The sequence below is a fragment of the Agelaius phoeniceus genome, chromosome 1 (assembly GCF_051311805.1).
Source record: "Agelaius phoeniceus isolate bAgePho1 chromosome 1, bAgePho1.hap1, whole genome shotgun sequence".
Taxonomy (NCBI): domain Eukaryota; kingdom Metazoa; phylum Chordata; class Aves; order Passeriformes; family Icteridae; genus Agelaius; species Agelaius phoeniceus.
Window position 1 is genome coordinate 147,738,349 of NC_135265.1, and position 16,538 is coordinate 147,754,886.

Below are 16,538 nucleotides of genomic sequence, written 5' to 3' on the forward strand. Positions count from 1 at the left end.
AGGGTCAGCCTTGGTATTCATCACAAGCTTTTATCAGCAAAGGCAGCTGTACTTGCACCTGCACACACAGCTCATGCCAGCCACACGTAGCTGTGTGGCCCCTGTGTCACTGGATCCCCAGCCTGATTTTCATCCAGGTATTTCCCTCTACTGCAAAACACCAGGAACTGATCAATGTCACACAACACTGGCTTCACACGAACAAGATGAGCTCATTTGCTTGCTGGGCATCAGGCTGATGTGCCAAATCTGCCTCTTCTGTTCCCAAATTTCACTGCTGTGTTTGTGAGCCTGTCCTGCCTCATTCTGCAACAGTTGCTTCAACTCCTCATCCCCACCAGAACTGCACAGCTGCCAGGCCAAATCCCCATCATCCCTTCCCAGACATCCCAGTACTGCAAAGCTTACCTGGGATCATGGCATAAATATACATTTGGACAACACTACAATATCCACCTTCTTCAGCTGCAAACAACAGCCACATTTGAGACACGTTAAGATGTTGGGACTTGGTATTTCATGACCAGAGAGAGCAGATCCTTTCACTTCAAACACTTGGCAAAAAAAAAAACAAACAAAAAAACCCAAAACAAAACAAAATAAAAAAACAAAACAAAACAACAACAAAAAAAAACCCACAAAAACTCAAGCAAAAATACAGTGTGGATTTTAAAATTTATTTAAAATTTATTTATTTATTGCAGTTACAAGCTACTTCAAATTATTTTCGTGTGCTGACATTTGACAGCTCTGTTTGAGTACATGGATTAGACACCAGTACAATATGAAGGTATGCACAAGTTCAATTCCACAAGACTGGACTGACAAACTGCACATGAACTAGGCTTATTAAAAACCAAAAGCAGCACTTATGTGGCATGTGGAATGGCAAAGACAGCACTAACCAAAATGAACACTAGATTCATTCTAATACATTTACTTTGATCTAAGAAGTTTGTTATCAGAAACAATTTCCTTTCTTCTAAGTCCAAATACTGTCTAGAACTAGGAAATGCTAAATGTTTACAGCAAAGAAAGCTTAGAAAACAACTACCAGCATTTTTTTAAGGCATCAAGCTTTGTAGCTTCTGCATCAAAGTCCCTTTTATAAATAGACAGCCATGATTTATCAAACCAAATAAGATCATTATTTTTAAAAAAGCTATTTAAACTGAGGTTATATTAGGTGTGCAAGTTGCTTTAAAAATCTTTGTAGAGGTGCTAGCAATGAATTAGATCACTAAGTAAGTTCACAACCTTCTATCACCACACGTTCCTGTGTCACCAGACAGGACACAGGGTAAGGAACAAAATGGTTACAGTAATGGGACCATCACAGAAAAATGGCTGTCCTTGGTTCACCTTTGGTCATTCACTGACAGCTTCAAAATTACCACCTTTCCAATGCTTATTAGTCCAGTTTTCCCAGGACTAAGAAATCCTCCAAGTTTTAATTCTGATAAGTTAAGGAGAAAATATTTTACTGTTTAAATGTATCTATATTTTTGGTCATAATCATCTTTTACAGGACCACTATAGTGAAGCTAAACAAATAAATACCTAGGTTTGGTATACTAACATTAAAATCCAACAAAATATTTCATTTAAGTGTTAGGGAATAAAAAAATAATGTTTGAGGGGGTAGGACAGAGAGCTAGATTATTTCAAGAATATTTTTTTCTATTAGCAGCAGTTACTCTCATTGGCCATCCCTTTAAAAATAGAAGACTAGAGTGAAACCAAGAAGGAAAGAAATCCCAGGCCAGATCCACGCAACAGCATGTGCAGATCCCACTGGAGAAAAGTGGAAAGCTGAAGCTGTTCTGCAGATACTGTTCCTGATGTCATGACTGTTTGAAGTTGTTCAGGAACTGAACCAGTGAAGACTTCTGAAGGAATACTTTCAAAAGCTGTTATTTCCAAGAACAGCAAACCATGGTGGGGGCAGCACAAACCACACCACAGACAAGGCCATACACTGTGGATTGGGAGAACAGCAAAAACAGACTGGGTGATATGTTTTTAACCTTTATTTTGGTCTTGGGTTATGCCCAGCTAACAATTAGGAGCACAACCTTCTCACAAGGAGACTTGGAATACAAAATTCCAGAGAAAACAACAAAAAGCAAGGCACAGCAGATATGAGGCCTGCTAAGTATTGGACAGCATTGATAATAATTTGTCCCCACAGCCCAAAGTAAGAGAAGCTGCTAGAACAGACCATTGATGAAGCAATGAAGGGTTGATGGCTAACTGCATGGTTCACCAGCACTTGTCATTCCAAGGAAGCCTAATCCTGTAATTTATAACACGAAGCAGCAGAGAACTCAGCTTTGAGCAAAGCATGCACCAGCTTTGGATCTCCATTTCAGGTCAGATTTCAGGAGGTCACACCTACCAGCCAGGATAATTCACAGGGAGGCAATCCATCTCTGTCTGTAGAAACACTGCTTGACAAATACAAATGCACATATGGATTCATGACAGCTCCTCCTTCTGCTGTTGTCCAAGCATAGCCAGGTGCAGCAAACATCTGACTGAAAGCTGGAGCTGGTACAGCTTCCAGTCGGGGATGTTTACAGCAACAGACTACCATACATCACTGCAAGGGCCTCGGTGCACAGCAGCTGCTCACCTCTAGGAGAGGGAAATAAAAAAAGAAAGGATTTAAGACTAGCTTCTGTAGCATCCCAGCCAATTACTGTGCAGCTAATATTGAAGAAAACATGTTTTTACATTCAGTAGCAAAAATAGTTTTAGATGCACACACAACTTACATTAAATTAACATTTCTAAATGTAGCAACTAGATGAAAAATTCTCAAATTCAATAGTCATTTTAAGACATCTCTAGGTTCAAATAGGTTAATTCTTATCTATATGTTGTTTTATATTTATGTAAATATATATTTAATTTATACATTTAAAATAGACATAAAATAATTATTATTTTAAAGATACATTGACTTTACTTCCCTATAGACTCATTCCTGGAGGTCTCAAAAACAGACTTCCACTTTGAACTTTCCCATGAATTTTGAAAATGGCTATTCTCTCATAAATATTTATGGTTTTAAATACAGCTCTATGCAAAATTAAAGGCAGAAGCAAAAACAAGCCATGTTCTTAATGAAAAAATACCAGAAACAGAAACTAGACAGAATTCTGAAAATATTTACCCTCAAGGTCAAAATCCTGCCTGATCAGTTTAAAGCTCTATTACAACCAACTGATTAAAATAAACCCAAACCAAACCCACTCTCTTTGGGTAAGCATTAAAGGAGAGAAATGGGATGAGAGGGAAAGCAACCTCAGGATGGAACCACTTCACTCCCCATCCTCAAGTTCCCATCAGAACTCCCACAACACTTGCATTCAATTCTGCAATAATTTTTTTCTCCAAGTTAATAGAACCTTTATAATATTAAAATTTAGTATTTACACTGTATAATAGTCAAAGAGGAAATAGTGTACCTTACACTGAAGCATTTACTAAAAGCATTTCACTCAGTTGGTTGTTGCACTTTCTCCTAATGCTCTGATTTCACGCCATGGACTTGGGAGCATTCAACCATTCTGGCTTGATCATATTCACATACTGCTTATAAGCCTTAATTTTGTAGTTTATAGTAGAACACCTTCCTCCCACTAACAGAGCTGCAAGCAGAATGATATATTCCCCATTTAACAGTCTTTATCACTTCCAAATGAAAATAATTTTTCAAGTCACAAGTTTTCCAGTGCCAGATTATACATAAACTTCAGCAATTCAAGGTTGCTTGTTCTCTCTTCAGACCTCCACAGCAACTCATACAACCAGAAATTATGACAAGGTGTATAAAACTGAAAAAAAACTACTGTATTCAAGATTTCTAAAGTTCCAGAAACCCACTCACATCCAGTTTTCAAAGAAAGGTTTCCCTCTGCAACACAAGAAATTGTTACTAGTAAGTGAATTTCATTATTGCAGCAGCATGCCAAGATTAACGAGGAAGCTCCATGCAGTCACTATGGATACCATGCTGACCTTCATTACTTTTGAGAATAAATAACTAAAAAGCCAGTGGTCATTTGCAACAAAGGCCTCTTCAGGCTGTTCCAAAACTGAAAATTCCTATTTTACATTGGAAAGAAATAGGCTATTTCATGCAGAGGTAGGCACATGGTATTTGACTAATTAGGCTGCTGAGCATTAAGTTGCAATGAGCCATTTCTTTGGTTGCTTTCTTTAATACTTCTTAAGGAATAATGAAGGTTACTACAATGTTACCTGCCCAAAGAGAACAAACTCTCCACAACCTTGTTTTGTTTTACCATATGCATCATCACAAAAATGCCAATCTACATGACAATGGCATCTCTTGGTGCATTATTAGATTCACTATCAACTATAAATACCTGCACAACATCTTACAAAGTAATTATATTTGTATAAAAGGAGTTGAAATTTTCATTTCCGAACATGGTATTGAAAAAGGCAGAGGCATTACAGGTGACAGTACAACAACATGCTTGAAACACGCCAATTTCTAGAAAAGTTCAGTCAAAACTGAAGCCATACATTCATTAAGAAGCCTCTTCAGCTATTTTCCCAACCTTTCTTCTTTTCAAACAAAAAAGTAGAGAGCATACTCCAATCTTCCTTAATGGCACAGCCCTATTGTTTTCATAAAGACTAAAAGCTCTGAAAATGAACAGGATTTTTTCTAGTATCACAAGCTGAAGAACATTGGCTGCTGGCTTCTGTTAATGCCTTTAACTGTTTCTCCTGGGGACAGTAATAAAAGATACCATTCTTTGAAGTGTGAGGTCCCCTCCTAAGTCCACACATAGAGAACACAAGGAATGATGCCGATCTTCAATAATACATCAAGTCCTTCTGACACCTGAAATTTACCTCCTTGTTATTAGCAGCAACATAAGATCACCCTCCTAGGAACTGTTCTTCAGCTGTCAATACTCCAGAATAACAACAACAAAGAAAAATTAAAATCCTTATTTAACTACCAGAAAATTTGTGAATGCTGGCTGTTGACTTCCATTGTGGAGTTCTTCCTACTATATTTAGATTTGTGTGCAGTTCAAGATTCCCTTTAATAGTTAGGATTTAATGTTTAATTCTCAATTCTCTTCTGGTCAATATGCATGACTTTAAAAAACCCTCATGGGATTCCCCTGATGGAAAAGTCAGGATTTAGAAGAGACATTATTACAATACTGTTTGTGTTCATTCACCAGTTTCAAATCAAAGCCATGCATATCACCAAGACTTACTGCAACTTTCCCAAGCCTTCATCATTAATTTACCAGTCACACAGAACTTCTATTGCACCTTTCATGAGCACCTTGAGTAAAAAGTCCAGCAAGACAGGAAGGAGGAGAAAGAAGAAAGGAAGAGGGTGAGGAAGCAAACAGCCAAAGAGCTTCCTCCTTCTCTTCCCCCACACCTTAAGACTTCCTCCTCTACAACCACCATCACCACTGAAACTCAGTGTATTTAGGGCCTCAGTTACCACATAAAAATACTGAAAAGTGAATGGAGCCCAAGGAGCCTGTGTGTGCATGCTCGTGTGTGTGTGTTCGGAGCCAAGATCTTGTCAGTCAGTCCATCTGTCAGTCAAAGCAATTTAGCCTGAGATGCCTGATGCAAGCACAGTGATGAGAAATGACAGAGGCAGACAGATGTTCACTGTTGCCATGAGGTTTTTTTTTTTTGAAGTAATGAATATTAACCAGAAGAGAACTGAGAATTAAACATTAAAACTTAACTATTTAAGGAGTCCTTGAACTGCACACAAATTGAAATACAGCAGGAAGAACTTCACAGTGGATATCAAGAGCTTCCACTGTGAACTGCAGTGAACTGACACCCACACAGAGTTCACTGTGGCACTACAACTTAACAATACCCATCATGAGGAATTACAGTGAAGTAGGAAGTGAACACAAGTAGTTTTAACACTGCATTTCCTGGGTATTTTCAGAAAAACATGTTCAGCTTCTTTTGATCACTAATACTTACACAGTGCAACTAATAAATTCAGCACAAGAGGGAGAAAGACCTTTCAAACTGGGACATGAATTCTAACAAAATGAAAAACTGAATCTAACATTCAACTAACAGTTGTAAAGAAAAAGGAAAAAAAGTGTCTTTGTATTTTAAAAATGTCTGGGAAAGCATGAAAGTAGAATGTTACTAGCACACCTCAGATGGAATTTCAGTGAGGGCTGGATGCATATACCATACGAAATTATTTCAGTAAAACAAACTACAGAAGTCTGTGTGGTAAATTAATTATTTTTATCTGACAAATGGTGTTCTAAGGAGGACAAACTACTGAAAAAGGATAATGGTGTGAGACAAAATAAAGTTCAGATCCTTAATCAAGATTGCCCCACATCTTAGTCTGAACAAAGTTTGAAAAAGTCATAAATTTAGTGTGCTCTGCCTAAGAATGATGGCAGCAGTTATATACCCCCTTCTTCCCCACCAGAGTCTCATATTCCTCTGGCTGAGCAACACAGCTCAGCCTAAAGAAACCATATGTTTATTTATGGAACAGCATCTTGGCTCTCCACGGGGTGGAGTACCATACCCAAGATGTCATTCAGGCCAATTAAGTCTTTATTTCAGGGAAGTTCTGCAGTAACTGGTAATCTCCACAGTCACCACAGGAGGTAGGAAGTGGCTAATTCAAGGTCATTTTGCTTTAAAAATGAGCTAAAAAAAAATTAAAACTCATCTACCACACTAAAAAGTTATCATAATGAATTACCCTCATAAAGTCCCAACCAGAAGGTTAACCTGCAATCAAGAACAGAAAAAAAAGAAACATTATTACCACCCTTACTTGTATTTCTCTTCCTCAGTACACAGTCATCCAGCTTTTTATATTGCTACAGGAGATAGAGCAACATGCACTGTTATTTTCACTTTCTAGATTTTAAACTTTTCCAGCAGGACAGCCTCATCCCAATGCACAAGAGAAACCTGAACAATCTAAAAAATTAGAGGAGAACTATGAATACTATGAATGTATTAGGCCAGATTTCACATAAAGATTCCATCCTTTCCATCAAGATTTCATTGAAGTATTACTTCCTGAGTGTCAGCAAGAAATTTTGATTATACAACCTCAGTAGGTCTGACATTGTAACTCATTACTGCTACCCATGGCATAGTTTTAATTTCATAGTTTCAGCTATTTACCTCTCTTGCTCCCTCTTACAGGAAAGGAACTTTTGCCTCTGAAGAGTTGGAAGACTGAAGAGTCTTCCAACTCCTAACATGGGCCCATAATCTGTCTTTTCTTCTTCCAAGGTAACCAATCTCACTGATCCAAGATGAAAAAACTGCCTGTAAATCTGGGCTTTTTCACTTTAAAGGCATCTTTAAAGTATAAGATTCAGAAGATCCTCCAATCTGAAAAAGTACAAAAAGTTCATACCAATGATCTGATTGCTCTAAGAGAGTGGAAGACAGAAGCACAAGGACAAAAAACAACCTTAAACTTGACAAGAAATAGAAATGAAGAATACACCTAATAGATGTTCATTGCAGTGCCCTCTAAAAAATAATCTAAATACCAGGAATGGTAAAGATTGAATTATTTGCAGTAAGTTCACTACTGAAGCCCTCCACACCTGCTGACTCAAACATGGCTGAGCACGGATGGAAAAACCTTCCTAAAAAGACAGAAACAAAAAAAAAATCTATATAAATATGTCATTTGTTAAGTAGGTTGATGGTTGTTTGGGGTTCTTTTGAGTGGATATCAATTGAGTCTGGTGTCCCAGACTCCAATCAATGACACATTTAGCACACTCCTTCACTTAATGACTTTTCACTCACATTTGCAATTATAATTCTCTGGTGATATCAGCTGCCAACAATAGCTCTCTGTAACACTGCAAGGGAACAAGTAGAGAACTGCAAGCAGACATTCCAAGTCCCTTTGCTTACCTTGCTGAACAAGGGCACATTTGGACAGTCTGCTAACAGCAGGGTCCAACAACTAAGTCTGCAGCAATTACTAAATTGCTGCAGAAGCTGGTAAGGGCCAGGCCACCAAGGGATCCACAGGAAATGCTCCCATTTTAAGGATAATCCTCTGTGAATGTATTCCAATCCTTCCAAATGAGTATAGTTGCAAATATGACAAGTCCTGGCATCATCACACTGAATTTTGAAAGCAGAGTCTGGAGGCTGCTATTGCAGCCTGTAGATTCTGCTGAAAGTACAGTGTCATAACCACCTATTTTCCCTGCTGTATAAAGAGGGCTCAGCTGCTCCACTGCAATTAAATCCTGAGGGATATCAGACTGAGAAGCAATCTATACACCTGTATCAATCCTAACCTTGCACCCAGAGCATATACACTTTTTAAAATTACTTCAAAGAAAATAAGCCCAACCCAGCAAGCATGCAAGTCACAAACATCAGATAAGTACACAGCACTTGGGTTTACAAAACATCTTTGTTCTTATGCAGAAGTTTTTGTTTTTTTTTTTTTTTTTTTAAAGAAAGTCAATTACTTGTTATGCAATAATACTCAGGAGATCCATCCTTTTAAGCATACTCGTAATCCTGCTTCCACAGAGGAAACACTGCACGCCAGAACAGCACAGTCATGGCATCCACTTCAGAATCAACAAATCTCAAAACCAAAACCATGCAGCATGAAATATTACAAAACTCCTTTCAACTACTTTAATACTGATTATCTCTATTTAAAATGCAGATTTCACCAAGTCTGTCTCAGAAAATAATTTTCAGGATTTATTGACAGTAATTGGAACCAGACACAGTGCGCTGGCCAAGCAGCTCATTTTGAAAACATTAACTCCATATTATAGAATCAATCTTACATCAGATCTGACAAATAGACTTGGAAAATTACTGCTTTCAGAGCCTCTCAAACACCATCTCCCCCAGAATCAAGCCACCTCCTTCAATAATTTATAACAAACAAGAATTAAAATAGACTTTCCTAGTCTGTAAATTTTCCGGGAGTATAACTGATAAATTTGAGTTATGTTTCCCTACTTGGAACAACATAAGAGTTGAAATTTAGTTACTGGACTTATACAATACAAGTTATAAAACTTTTTGAAGACAACAGAAGTAACTTTTAGCAGGATTTTTTTTTCCTAAATAATGAAAATAATTTTTGATTTTCATACTGACTGTTAAAAATTCTGCTTATCAACTACTAAATTAGTTGGGGTTTTTTTCTGTATTTTATGCAGCATTATGCCAAGATTCATCAAATCATAGAATATCCTGATTTGGAAGGGACCCATCAGGATCAAGAAGTCCAACACCTGGCTCTGTATAGGACACCCCATGAATCATACCATGTGTCTGTGAGTGTTGTCACCTACTAAAGCATCATGGCATCCACAGGAGGTTCCCACCATCCTTATGCCTGAGAACTCAAAAGTATAGAGTCCCATCAGCTTCTGGAAGGAACATGGAAAACGTCTGGATGAAATTAATTTTGATAATCTTAAGGAATTAACAAATATTTATCAAAGGCAGAGCACAGCCAATCCTGAGGGGCTCTGATGAAAGTTGAATGGCCCAGAGAATATTCTTTGACTTCAGGACAGGTCTTCCACCACAGACTCAGCTGGAAGCTGAGGTGCCCAGAGCTCCATGAAGGGAAGGGAAGCTGGCCAGATCTCTGGATCACACAGCAGCAATCAGCAGCTGAATATGCAGCTGCATCTTGGCCTTGCAGGACTCCAGGGGCCACCCCAGAGCCCCAAACACTCACCAGCACCCAGGAAGCTGGGGAAGAGCACACCCTCAGCAAACTGGCAGGGGATCAGAAAGGAGGGGAGCAGGGAGGAAGGGGGTCCAACAGGAAATGGGAGGCATAAACATAAACATACAAAGATAAACACAAGGATGGGACCAAACCAAACCAAACAAGGATGGGACCAAACCAAACCTCATCAGGCCCAGGGCAGGAATGCAAAGTTGTGCCCCCAGGCCCCAGCAAAGGCTGCAGGAAAGGGCCCAGGCACTGGGGCAGAACCTGGAGGGGACAGGAGCCAAGGGAAGGGGTGATCCCTGCCTGGCTGGACCCTGGCAAGGCCACTCTGCACATATCTGGTGTGCAGGAGCCTGAGGGACCAAGGAGGGTCCAGCCATGGGTACCCAGTGGTCAAGGGCCTCAGGGGCATCATCCACAGGGAGAGGCAGAGGGAGACAGGCCTGTTTTCTCTGGCACACAGGATGCTGGGACCTTCTGAGAGCTGCCTACAGCTACACCAAGATGGGAGCTCTAAAGACAGTGCAGACACTCTCAGCCCTGCAGACAGGACAAGGAAGAGCAATGGCCACAAAAGGCACCATGGAATATCCAGGCTGGACACAATGACAATCTTTTTCAGTAGGAGGGTGGTGAAGAGCAGGCACAGGTTTCACATGGAGGCCATGGGTTTACTGTTCTTGGGGGTTTTCACAGCTTCAGGGGTCAAAGCCATGACTTATCCCATCCAGTGCTTCTTCTACCTCACTTTGAATGAGTGGTTGGGCCACAGACCCCCAGAAGGCTCTTCTGACCATTACACCTGCAACTCCATAATCTCATTAATTCCTGTGATATGCTTCCAGCAACTACAGCCTTGTTTATATAATTGTCCTCAGACATAATGAAGTCAATATTGGATATATAACTATCCATAGATTACATCATTACAGTCTTTTCTATAAATAACAAGGTGTTATCAATAGATTCCACTGCCAGCAGATCCAACAGTTCCGAAATCCCAAATATTTGATGTTAACACTACTTTTATCAGCTGACGACAAATATTTTTTAAAATAAATTACAGAGAATATAGAAGCTGCATACCTAAACCTACTGTATTTAAATATGCTGCCAAACACTATCCCCTGGTCACTTCTGCAGATGACTGAATGTTCTTCCAGAAAAAGAACACTTCAAGATTATAATTTTATGCCAGTGTATTAAAGAACAAGCAACATGAAAGATATTTTTACTTAGCTTGCATGTAGGGACTCCCTCAAATTTGTAAAAGGCAGCAGAATGTTTCCTACAATACACTATTTTGAAGATGAAAGCTTTAAAATCTTATTCTGAAGCAGTTCACAGGGATGTCTCACATTTAAGGACTGACTACTGCTTTTCAGTCTGTTTTTTTTTTTTCCCAGCAAATCTCATTTTTGTTTCCTCCCAGTACTGAATACAGTTTTTCAAACCATCATAAACTAAATACTGAAGATGGACAGTATGACCCAAACTATTTCTCAGTCACCCTACAAGTGTAGGGCTTCCGTGATAATCAGAATTAAACCATTTACAGTAAACAATCAGTTCAGAAGTAACTCAGGAGTAGAAGGACTGGTTCCTATAACTCATTCCCACAACAGTGCAGTTTAAGCAACAATTCAATGCTACCAACAAAACAACATGGTGAAGGGGAAACCTAGATCATTACCTAATACTAAAGTCTGGGGGTTTGGGTACTTCTGGTGCAGCAAACCTGAAATTCCTATGCTGTCACCAAGTTTCAAACTAACAATGAGAGCTACTCAATTTTATCAAGATTAGTAGCTAAAATGAACTCTCTTCCTTGCACTGACTGATTCTTTTCATACCTTTTGGTTAACTAACTAAAGCAGTCCTCTTAAAAAAAACACAAACCCCAACCCTCTGCCCACATTAGTGGGTAGTGTGCAATGGGAGGAGATCTGCGAAACCACAGCTTGTGCTGAAGACAATATTTAAATTACATGTATGTACCCCAGGGTATCTCGCTTCAGAACAGACTCTAATCCTGCCTAAGGTCTAAATGTCCATAAACCAAACCTATCAGTGAAGTCTGGAAGCACATGCTTTAATTCTGATTCTTCCAAAACATGACTTGCATGTTCAGCAGGATCAGCAGCAAAGAATGCCAGTACCCAGCCTACAGTGACAGGCATTCTGGGGATAACAACATACAGTTGTTCTCAAGTTAATCTTGAGGCAATTATTATTAGCTCTGCAAAATACAGAGTGACACAGGAACATAACTATATGCAGCTGAATTTTGTGTCGTACCTCAAACAGAAAACAACTGTGCAATAAGAACATCATTTAATGCAACTTAGTATTGCTTTATAATTATCTTAATGAGGGAGGCTGTTGCACAATGACTGTTCCAAAACCATGAAAAGAATACTCACACCACAGAGGCTGACTACTGGTACACTTTCAGGATGGTTTAAATTGAACATGGCAAAAGCACTGGGACAGAGGAGGAGTAGTCATGTTCTCTGTCTTCAAGCTGAGGGATTCCTACTTCCTCTACCACTCCAGGAATCTTTGGATTTCATGATGCAATTTACTTGGGCAACCACTACATTAGCTGCAAAATAGTCCTGGGGGGAAAAAAAAAAAAAAAAAGAGGAAAAAAGATAAGTTTTCTGCAACAGAAGGCAGGTGATTTCAATCACTGGAGAGCAGTTCAATCCTCAGCACTGACAGGAAGGTACTGCATGGGCCAGGACTGCCCATTTTGGTGGTGATGCAATCCTAAACCAAGATAGGTGAAATGTTTAACCACCACAGAACCTTCCTTTCCCCAGCTCCCTAAAATGAAAGAAATACCTAAGACATTTGGTATCAACATTTGGAGTGGGGAACAGTAATATGAGCAAGATGTAGCTCTCAAAGAAAGAGTAAACAACAAAAAATTAATTTGGCAAAACCACACTTCCTTAAAGGTAGTATTAACTTTGCAACCATTTAGATGCAGCTCCAATACTTCCCTGCCTTGCAACAGGAATCTGACATTTGGGGAAAAAAAAAAAAAAAAAATCAGCAGAGGAACATCATGTTGCTTTTCATTCTCTGCATTGAAGTTCACCCCCACTGCAAGTCTGAACACTGTCCTTCAGCCTCTTTTGTTAACACTGCACATTAACATGGAGCTCTTCCCACAGGCTTCTGTGCCAAACACAGTCAGCAGACTCCACCTCCATGGAAATCAGCTGAGCAATTCCACAGCAATCACTTTTCCCAAATGCTGGAAGGAGTCCCAAGTCTGTTTTCTGTTCCCAAAGCTCCACTTGCCAGTACTTGGTACACTGCAGGTTAGTCCCAAAAGCACCCAGCCCTTGGGGAGGCCAAGACAAACCAAAAGGACACAAGAATACACAAAATCCTGAGTAACCTGAAGCATCTTAAGGCAAAAATTCCCTTGAAGACTTTGCTGGTATAACATGTTGCTGAATACTAATATTCCTAAAAAAATATCTGTGAAAACCTCCACCCAAGGATGTGGTTCTGTCCTCCTTCACTGACTGGAAATGACACACGTGCTGCTGACACATGAGCATCAGTCACTTCATTAGGTCAAGGGTACAGCTCTGCAGAATTAGTATGAGTGATGCAAGCCAAGCCCAAGAGTAGAGCTCCCACACAAAAATGTCATTAAATATGGACTTTCTGCACCACAGATTTTATTTTCTATATAAGAGCCTGAAATAAGGCTCATTAAAGGTAGGCATCAACCATAATAAATCAGCTAAAGAAATTAATTAAAGCTGCCCACCTCATTTCACCATATTTGCATATATGTTTACAAAAATAGAAAAATAAGCAAACATATGGCTCTTCATGGGAATCCTGCCATACTCAGTTCATGAACCAGACATGTCCCCTCAAAGAAATTTGAAGTGCAAGGATGCAACAGTCCTTAAGACTTACTTCACCTATTAAAGGAGCCAAGACCATATTAGCTCATCAGAAATGCTGTAAAAACATCCAAAAAATTCCTCTCAGCAATCAATTCCATTAAAGAAAAGACAATTTCATGTGCAGTTTGTAATCTTTCAAAGTGAAACATTCAAATATAGCTGGTTCTAGAGCAAAAACCATCAGCAGAAGCATTTCTAGAATAAGCAGGTTTTGTGAAAATTGCTAAAAGTTGACCTGTACAATGAGACCTACAAATGCACGCTTAAGGAAATGCTGCAAACACAGGCTTCCAGTCATTTGTATACAATAAACTCTAGCACCAAAACTCACCACTCTTGCACAAAGCTACAGTCAGCTGCCTTAGGCTCCACTTAAATGCAGGAAACAGAGAATCATAGTTGGCAAAATCTGTCAAGCTCTGTGTGCAAGTGAAAGCTAGTATTTCATCTTGCAAATACCAACTTTAATAAAATACTATTTGAAAGTACAACACCTCAAACTAATTCTATTTAACAACTTAAACCAGAAGCTTGAAAGACAGGAAACAGCACAGAGTTATCAATAGCCTGTACACCACAGTGCTTCAGCCTCCAATGATCTGCAAGTCTCATCTATGCAAAGATTAACCAGACAGCTAAAATAACTTGATTCTACAAAGGGGGAATAAATGATTGAAGCAAACAGCCACATAGTTCAAGTTACCAGCAGATTATAAACTGTCTAAACTATTAAGGAATAGATTTGTAGTGTACCAGTAAACTGACAGAAAACTAGTAGTCACCTCATTTAAAGTAGGCAACTTAAGAAAACAGTACCCCTTCTCCCACCCCCAAAATAAATTAAATTAATTTAATTAATCAGAATAAATTAATGATTAAGAGTCTTTGAAAATTGCAGCAGAGGTTTGGTTTTACTGGGATGTCTGATACTCTCAGGAGAAATTTAAAAGTAGTATTACACATTACAGCTATTCAAGCTGTGCAAATAAAGGTCTTGTTCCTTAATTTCTACATAAGCAAGAAGTCAGGTATCATTAACTACAACAAGAGGGAACTTCACACTGAAATTCATGTTGTGTAAGAAAGAGCAACAAACAAACCAAACTTCTCCCTGATCTTGCAATATGCAACTTCACATTAACATACAGAATCACAGCTTCCATCAGTTTGTTAGAACCAAGGAATGTTTAAGTACACAGATTCATTATACTTAGATGGGATTTTACTGCTTCTAGTTAATATTTGGCATAACCTGACTCTTAACTGAAACATCAGCTTAGCAGACCCTGATCTAACTAGTGTGTTTATCAAGACAAGTAATTCAGTCACCATATTCAAAGCAAAAAACTCATAAAATTTTAATTAGGTTTCTGAACTCAAAGCAGTCATGCAAGCTGAAGGCAAATGAAGAATGCAAGACCAAACAATCGTGCCTAATCATAAAATATCTGAGGATATCAACTACTACATTTATTTTGTAATTCAAAATATTAAATCATTGGATCAGATGTGGCAACTCTTTTTTCAAGTTAGAGTACTCAGAAAAAGAAAGGAAGTCAAAACTGACCGATTAGTAGTTTAAGAAAATATCACAGATTTCCTTGTTAAAGAATCTGTCTTGTATCACAGCTGAGTCAAGTTTGAACACTTGAAGTTCTGTTCAGCTAGAGATATGCACACCAGTCTTCATAAAGCCCTAGAAGTCACCTTCACCTTCCTCAGCATTTCCTTGAAATACTCCCTTGATATATTCAGAACAGATGAGGGCCAGGTTGCAGAAAAACTGTCTGCCCTGATACCAGAACATTCCCAATGTTCCAGTGACCTGAAAGTACCTGATCCTGTGAGCAGACAGCTTAGCTATCCCACTGCAAAGGGCTGTGGGAAATTTGTCCTTGACCTACAGGGAGATCCAAGGGTTATGCTCACAGAACCACTGCCAAGAAAAACATTCCTGAACACTGCCTTTGTTGTACTGGGATAAAGTATACACCTGTCAAACTAATATTAAAAATTAGTTAGCTGTAGTATTTCTTATCTTAACCTAATTTGATAGGAAAAAATGTGTTTACTTATCCTTCAATAAGTGAGTGATATATTGATTGTTCTTAAGGTAAAGTTTTACTGGGCAAGTTTACTGAACAATAATTAAAGATAAGCAAAACTCCAAAAGAAGCAGACTAGAGAGAAGATGAGAAAGAATATTTATTTACAAGTATAATCTGTATATAATCAGGTAATTTAGGTAAGTTTATCAGCAGGGCTAAAAATATATCACATGAGATCTCTATAAAATGCTCAAGATACTCCCAGAAAACATGGAGTTAACAAAACACACTACACTAATCATATGAGCATGTTGCAAGCATGTTCATTAAAGTACTGATGCATATCAAATATGGACCAGTCAGCCAGCAAAATGAATACAGATAGAATGGAAAAGCAACTCTTTCAACACAAAGGTGCCCATCTCCAGCCAGAGCCTGAGTGAGGATGAGGCAAAAGAAAGGAAGATGTGATGGAAAACTCAGCAATTTTAACTTTGAATACTTAAAGTTCACACTACTGTCTTGTCAGGCTCAACAGCAGAGACAAGCTGAAATCAAATGAAGAATGCTTTGGAACTCTAGGTAAGAACAACCAGATGTGTCACCATGTGTTAAACCAGAACAGAATTTTCTGTCTGTTCTGCTTTTACCCTTTTGTTTCCCATTTCAATCTTAATAAATGAGTCTGCCTTCTGTTTCACTATTTTGTTTGCCTGGTACTGAGGACACAGGGAAAGGAGACAGTTTGGTGAAGGCTTAAAAACCTGCTCTGTG

The 16,538-nt window shown here is 38.8% G+C and overlaps 1 protein-coding gene across 2 annotated transcripts in view; it reads right to left on the bottom strand.

Moving 5' to 3' along the window:
- Positions 1 to 16,538, bottom strand: part of ZFAT (zinc finger and AT-hook domain containing) — a 115,927-nt gene that overhangs the window by 92,386 nt on the left and 7,003 nt on the right. The window contains exons 2-3 of one of the 2 annotated variants that reach the window (XM_077189257.1): positions 12,202 to 12,396; positions 2,399 to 2,637 (exon numbers count right to left, since the gene is read on the bottom strand). The exons of the other annotated variant lie outside the window; for it this stretch is intronic. The gene's annotated coding sequence lies outside the window, so the exon portion shown is untranslated. The remainder of the gene's footprint in view (positions 1 to 2,398; positions 2,638 to 12,201; positions 12,397 to 16,538) is intronic. 2 annotated transcript variants of the gene reach the window in all.